At 46.7% G+C, this 5,915-nt stretch overlaps 1 long non-coding RNA gene across 2 annotated transcripts; it reads right to left on the bottom strand.

The window, feature by feature from the left end:
- Window positions 1-2,026: 2,026 nt before the first annotated feature.
- Window positions 2,027-5,578, bottom strand: LOC102379839. Of its 2 annotated transcripts, none has more exons than XR_323811.1 (3): window positions 5,553-5,578; window positions 3,322-3,390; window positions 2,027-2,045 (listed from the first exon to the last, which is right to left on the bottom strand). It is a non-coding gene; the product is annotated as an uncharacterized LOC102379839 (long non-coding RNA). The 2 variants fall into 2 exon arrangements; XR_323810.1 differs by lacking the exon at window positions 5,553-5,578 and adding an exon at window positions 5,461-5,497.
- Window positions 5,579-5,915: the final 337 nt, after the last annotated feature.

Raw genomic sequence — 5,915 nt, 5'->3', positions numbered from 1 at the left:
TTTCCAGGCTTGCGTGCAGAGCACATGACCCCAGCAGCAAATCACCTTGCCCGCTACTCCCAGCCCCAAGCATTCAAGCTTCTTCTGCCTGGGAAAAGCAGAGGGAAAGCAAAAACCTGGACATTTGCTTGCATTTTAAAAACCCACCCAGACACAAGGACAGGGGGCCAAAAAAGAGGACATGTCCAGGAAAACCCAGACATATGGTAATCCTAGGCTGCTCAGGAGGCAGCCCTTGCTGTGGTAACTCAACATGCCTCACATGGAAAGTGATGGAGAATTTCAGTGCACTACCACTCCCCCATCTTCTCCCATCCTGTGAGCCCTAGGTCAGGGCAGGCCAATTCTTGTTAAGAGGCCTGAGAATGAGTATGGGGATTCAGTGGATCCCCTTTCCTGACCTGGGAAAGGATGGGAAACAATCCTGAAGCTAGAGGTGCAGGAGGAACAGTGGAGAGTAGAAACTGGAATCACTGCAATAGGTTTCAGCAGCCCACAGCCTGTGGCTTACACTAGAACATCATTGTGGAGAAGCTGTGTCCTCAGGGAGGCAGTGCAAGCTCCTGGTGGGAGTGGGCATCAGAGTTTCATGTTCTGCCCATATGGAAACCAGCAGCCTAGAAACTGTCCCCACTATGGAGCAGGGGAGTTCAAAAAGCAAGCACTTAAAGAAATCATGGCTGCCTATACACATGCTCAGTGCGGGGGCAGGCAGCGGGGGGAGGGCAGTAATTAGAGCAGTTCCCGGGCAGCCATTCCTCTTAAAATGCCTCACTATCATGTGTATTAATCCCCTGCATATTTAAAAATGGCTGCAGGACACTTTATCTAAACTTCATTCAATGAGGTTTAGTTAAAGTGCCCTGTGGCCATTTTAAAATGTGCAGGTGCTTAATACATATGTTGTTGTAGTGATACTGCAGCATTCTAATTAGAACATGGATCAGACTCAATTAATCATGTTTGCTCCAATGCACTCTAATTAGAATGCCAATGAACACATGTATTGGCAGTCTATATTAAAGAAATCTTCATTATTTGGGGGCTGGCCCTAACTTGGGAGCTCTTCACCCTATTCTTTGAATTTTGGGGGTGGGCAGCAGTGACCCTGGCAGTAACCCCTTCCCCAGCACTAGAGTAATTCCAGCCCTTGAGGGAAAAGCAGTAAAAATTAGAGATGGGTCAGAGATGATCCAGGCCTTCATAGAAGTGAATCTGAAGACTCCTCTGGTGGCCTTGAACTCCCAAGGGGGAGCAGCAGTCAAGGACACTGACATTCCCTTTATCTCTCCATGCTGCCAGGCCAAGACAGACTGGACCTCAGTCCTGGGTGTTTGCTCCCCTCAGGCAGCTGTGCCACGATGGTCTTTTGCTTAGGGAGTTTTGGTTAAACCCAACTCACAGTAGGTAAAGATTCAGAAAATTGTTTCCTGAGAATGATGTGTCAGCTCCTGTGATTCAGGGGCCTTATGATTACCCTGTGATTCCAGGTGGAGAATGCTGTCATGTCCAAATGGTATTATCTGCTGGCTTTATCTCCCTACCCTTGCTAGATGGCACCTCCAAGTTATCTCAAGGAGTTCTCTGGCCCTTTGAGGCTCTACCTGCTGGTTGGGCTGGCTCTTGCCCTCTCTCTCCAACACCCCTCCAGTGGCACAGCCAACTGCTTGGAAGTGCACCTTAACTCCTAAATAATGCATCCAAAAAGGAGCCTCCCTCCTCCCTGTGGAGTAAGCCTCCAGTCTGCCTTCTCTGTCTGCCCTCTTTGTTGAGTTTAACTATATGAGAATGAACTTGCAAATTATCACAAAGTGCAATTAGCAGCCTCCACCACACCACATTTTTTCCTAACTCTATTTATATGTTTCCTGTTTTTCTTAAGGCAAGGTATAATAGATATAATTAAGTAGGTATAATCTCTGGTGTGACTTTCTGAAATTTCCTGTAGTGTAGTAGGCAACTTGAGACAAGAGAGCGCACTTTGGACAGAGCACTTGGTATCTTCTTTAAAAAGGAAGACTTTTTTGGAACACTGGCAGCAGCTGCTGTGGAGAAAAAAAGAGCAGTCACTTAATATAGAAGACTAAAGCAAGGGTCTGCAAAAGTCATGTAGACCAAGGTCCTTCCTCAAGAAACAAGCCACTCCTGTGGAGAGGATTTGATTTTGTACAGGGAAACACCTTTGGATTTCCAGTCTAGTCTTGCAATCACTCAGCCATTTCACTTGCATGCACAGTTGCACACAATAAAAAATATTTCTGTGCAGTAACTGCACTGTGGGGAGTGTTCCCACAGCTGGAGGAACTGGGTCTCCCCCAGGGCCACAAGGAGCTCTGATGCTGACTGTGGCTGGAGGACTGTGGCCCCTGGTGCCAAGGACCTTCCCAGAGAGGAGCAGCAGGGCTGTGGCATTCCCAGAAACTTTGGGCACCACTCCTGGAGTGCAGCACACTTACCGCTCAGCTGAGCAGGGGCCACTCCACTCCTCACAGCGCTGGCATCCCTGTGGGGAGGGAGAGCGCAACCCTGGCTGGAGCAGCCCCCAAGGTGAGGTGGGGGCAGGGACAGGGGCTGGAGTGGGGCAGAGCCAGGCACAGCACGGGATCCGCTGGCTCTGGGGAACTGCTGCACTCACCAACCCCTTCAGGCGAGCTTTGACCCGAGCCCTGCCAGCTTCACCCTCAAGCAAAGGGGATTTGGCTGTTCTTCCCATTAACAAACAGCTGAGAAATACTGTGCAGGCCAAGAAGGTCTCATAGGGCATGGGCTTGCAGGGCAGGGCTGAGGCTCAGGATTTAAAGGAGAGATTGAGCTTTAAGATTAAGAAGAGGAATCTCATCCTCAGAGGAAGAACTGGAGCCCCTGAGCAGAAAAGACTTGGTTCAGGGCAAGGGGAAGTTTCTCAGGTTTTGTGTGGAAACCAGAGGGAGGGAGGACTGGTAGGTTTGAGATGCTCACCAGCAATGTTCCCTCTAATGTGTAGCAATCAATGTTCCCTCTAAGAGGTGGGACCAAAGCAGTGTGATCATGAACTGCGCTCACAGATAGCTATATCTTAGAGGGAAGATTGCTGATAACCAACTTGACTGTATCCTCTTCTGTGGCCAAGCTCTACAGAATTTCGTGCTTGAAGGTCAGGAACTAACCATCTCTTTCCTGCAGTGCTGCGTGTGAGATGGTAGGGCAGCAATGATGGTCTCTGGGTAGGTCAATGAATGCAGATTCAGGAGGCCTAGAATCACTTCCTGGCTTAGCTACAGACTTTCTGCGTGACCTTAAGTATATCACCTAACTTAGCCAGTGTCACTTCCCCATACATACCTGTATCAACCCCCATTTCTTCTATATGGGAGGGTCTTTCTTTCCAGCATCTTCAGACAGCATTTCCAACTATTCCATGAAAAAAGGAAAAGAAAAAAAAAGTCAGGCAGGGCTCTGTTTGATCTGTGATCCTCAGGATTACACAGCCACAGAATGAGGGGCAGGCAGTTGTGGTGAGGCTGTCCTCCCAGCCACAGTTCCTGGTGGTGCCATGAGTGACCAGGTTAAGCCTGAGTGCATGGATGGAATGAGGGCCCTGTCCTACATTCTGAAGTGAGGTGTGGAACAATCTGCCATACAGCCTCAGCTCAGCCTCTTCCCTGCCTTCACTCCTCCTCATAATATCTTCACACTTCCTCTGTGCTTCCCCCTCCCTTGTGCAATGTGAGCATCTTTCCTTCCTACTCCTGCTGCACTTGCTAGGCCCTCCTGAAAATGCTTCATAGCCTTACCACTGCCTTTGATATCCACCCTCCATTCCCTACCTAAAGAGTACTTCTAGCTCCTTTCTGCATCTTTCTGTGTGTGTGTGTCCAGGGTGGCAGGGCTTGCAAAGCCCAGGTCAGGAAGTATTGCTCAACCCGCACAATTCTTGGATATGGCACCTGACCAATGAAATGTGCCATTTAGCATCACTGAGCAACATTAAGGGAACAGACCTGAGCTACCCATTGTATTGGAAAGATTAGAGCAGGAGATTTCATGGAAGGAAAGCCATTCCATACTAATCCTGTAGAACCAGCCAACCTGAGCAGAGGAAAGACACAGCACAGGTATCGTTCATATACACTATTGGGAATCCAGAAAGCAATGAACTCAAGAATATCTAGAAATGAGCAAAGTAGCTAGGGGTTAACAACATGGACACTATTGCTAAGAGAAGTGGATACAAGAAAAACTTCTCATCAAGAATGAGGGAGGGGAGAGCAATTCTAGTCCCCAGCATGTAAGAAGATGACAGAAGAGCTAGAGATAGTAGAGAGAAGGGCAATCCAAAGGATGGAAAGGAGAGAGGAGGCACTAAGGCCTCAAATGTACAAAGTCTTCATAGATTTGAAGGGCAGAGAGAGACCAGAGTGATCACCTAGTCTGATCCCCACTGAGCCTGCCTGCAGAACTTCAGCAAGTGCTATCAGCATCAACCCAAATAATTTAAGATAGTGCTCCCACCTCTCTTTTATAAAGACCCAGCCTTCATTTCAGGACTTCAGGTGAGGGACAATTCATCATACCCCTGGGTAAGTTGTTCCTGTAGTTAATAACCTGTTGTGTAACAAGAAAATAGTGTGCACCTTATTCCTAGAATTAATCTATCCAGTTACATCTTCCAGCCACTGCATTCTCTTCTGCCTCTGGCTGGAAGACTTAAGAACCTTTACCAAGATTTAAGCCTTCTCTGTGTAGAAAATTCCTGTACATAGAGATGCTTTTAGCTCATGATCAAATTGCTGCTAAACCTTCTTGTTTTTTAAGTTGAATAGATAGAGCTTCTTTAGTCTCTCACACTGAGGAAGGGTTTCTAGACCTAACTTCAAGCTCATATTTCTTTTATGAACATTCTTTAGATTATCAGCATTCCTTTTAGTGTGAACATGAGAACTGGATACAGCATCCAGTAATGAGCTCACTAATGCCACAGCCAGTAGTAATAATGCTTTCGTATTTGTGATCTATATTGCAATGCATCCAAAGATTTCAATAACCATTTTAAACGATGATCCTAAGGTAACATTTACTGTACCTTAGTAACATTTACTTCATTAAGGTTATGTTAACTAAGGTAACATTTACTTTATGTGAGGTCCATGATTTTATGTACATGCTTAAGATGTGGGCCTACGAAGATTAGGAAAAATTACTCAGATGTACTCCCATTAAAGCCAGTGGAAAAATACCCCTTGACTTGAGGGATAGCAAGATTAGAGTCAAAGATCTTAAGAGATAGAACAACTGGGCTAGGGAACAGACTCCACTGCATGGATAGAGGCAGCCTCTGTGTAGAGATTACAGAGCAGATATTAGAACTGAATGAAATAGTGAAGAGCCTGCAAAATACAAGGGGTCAGCTGGGGAGCCAGGAGACCTTTTGTGGGCCAACTTCCTGGGGTTCTGTTACTGAAGGTTTTATAAGATATTTACCTCTGACATGTATAGAGAGTCTTCTGTATCCCAGGCCTGGCACATGTCAGCATAAATACCTGTAAACAAAAACACATGTACAGTCAGCTCACCTGTGACTCATTTCCACTTTTATGATGCATGTTTTCAGCTGTTGTTTTATCATTACTGTGAAGTAATTTCCTGCAACCTTTTGTTCTAACGGGCCTATCTAAGTGGCATTATACCCCAGCTGGGAGTGCTGAAGTGAGGTACACCATGCCTGCTTCTGTGAATGCTGCCTTTCCAAACTGATACAATGTAACCACCCATTGGTGTGGTGTTGGCTGGATCCAGTCAGCTGTAGCTCTTGGGTGAGCCTACTGATGCACACACACCACCTGACTTCCATTTCAGGGGCAGGACAGCTTATGCAGAGCACATGCTGCATTCCTCATTGTGATGATCCTTGGTGCAGTGCTGAAGCACAAAGACAT

The sequence above is a fragment of the Alligator sinensis genome, unplaced genomic scaffold (genome assembly GCF_000455745.1).
Source record: "Alligator sinensis unplaced genomic scaffold, ASM45574v1 scaffold485_2, whole genome shotgun sequence".
Lineage (NCBI taxonomy): Eukaryota > Metazoa > Chordata > Crocodylia > Alligatoridae > Alligator > Alligator sinensis.
This window is presented reverse-complemented; position numbering and strand designations above follow the sequence as displayed.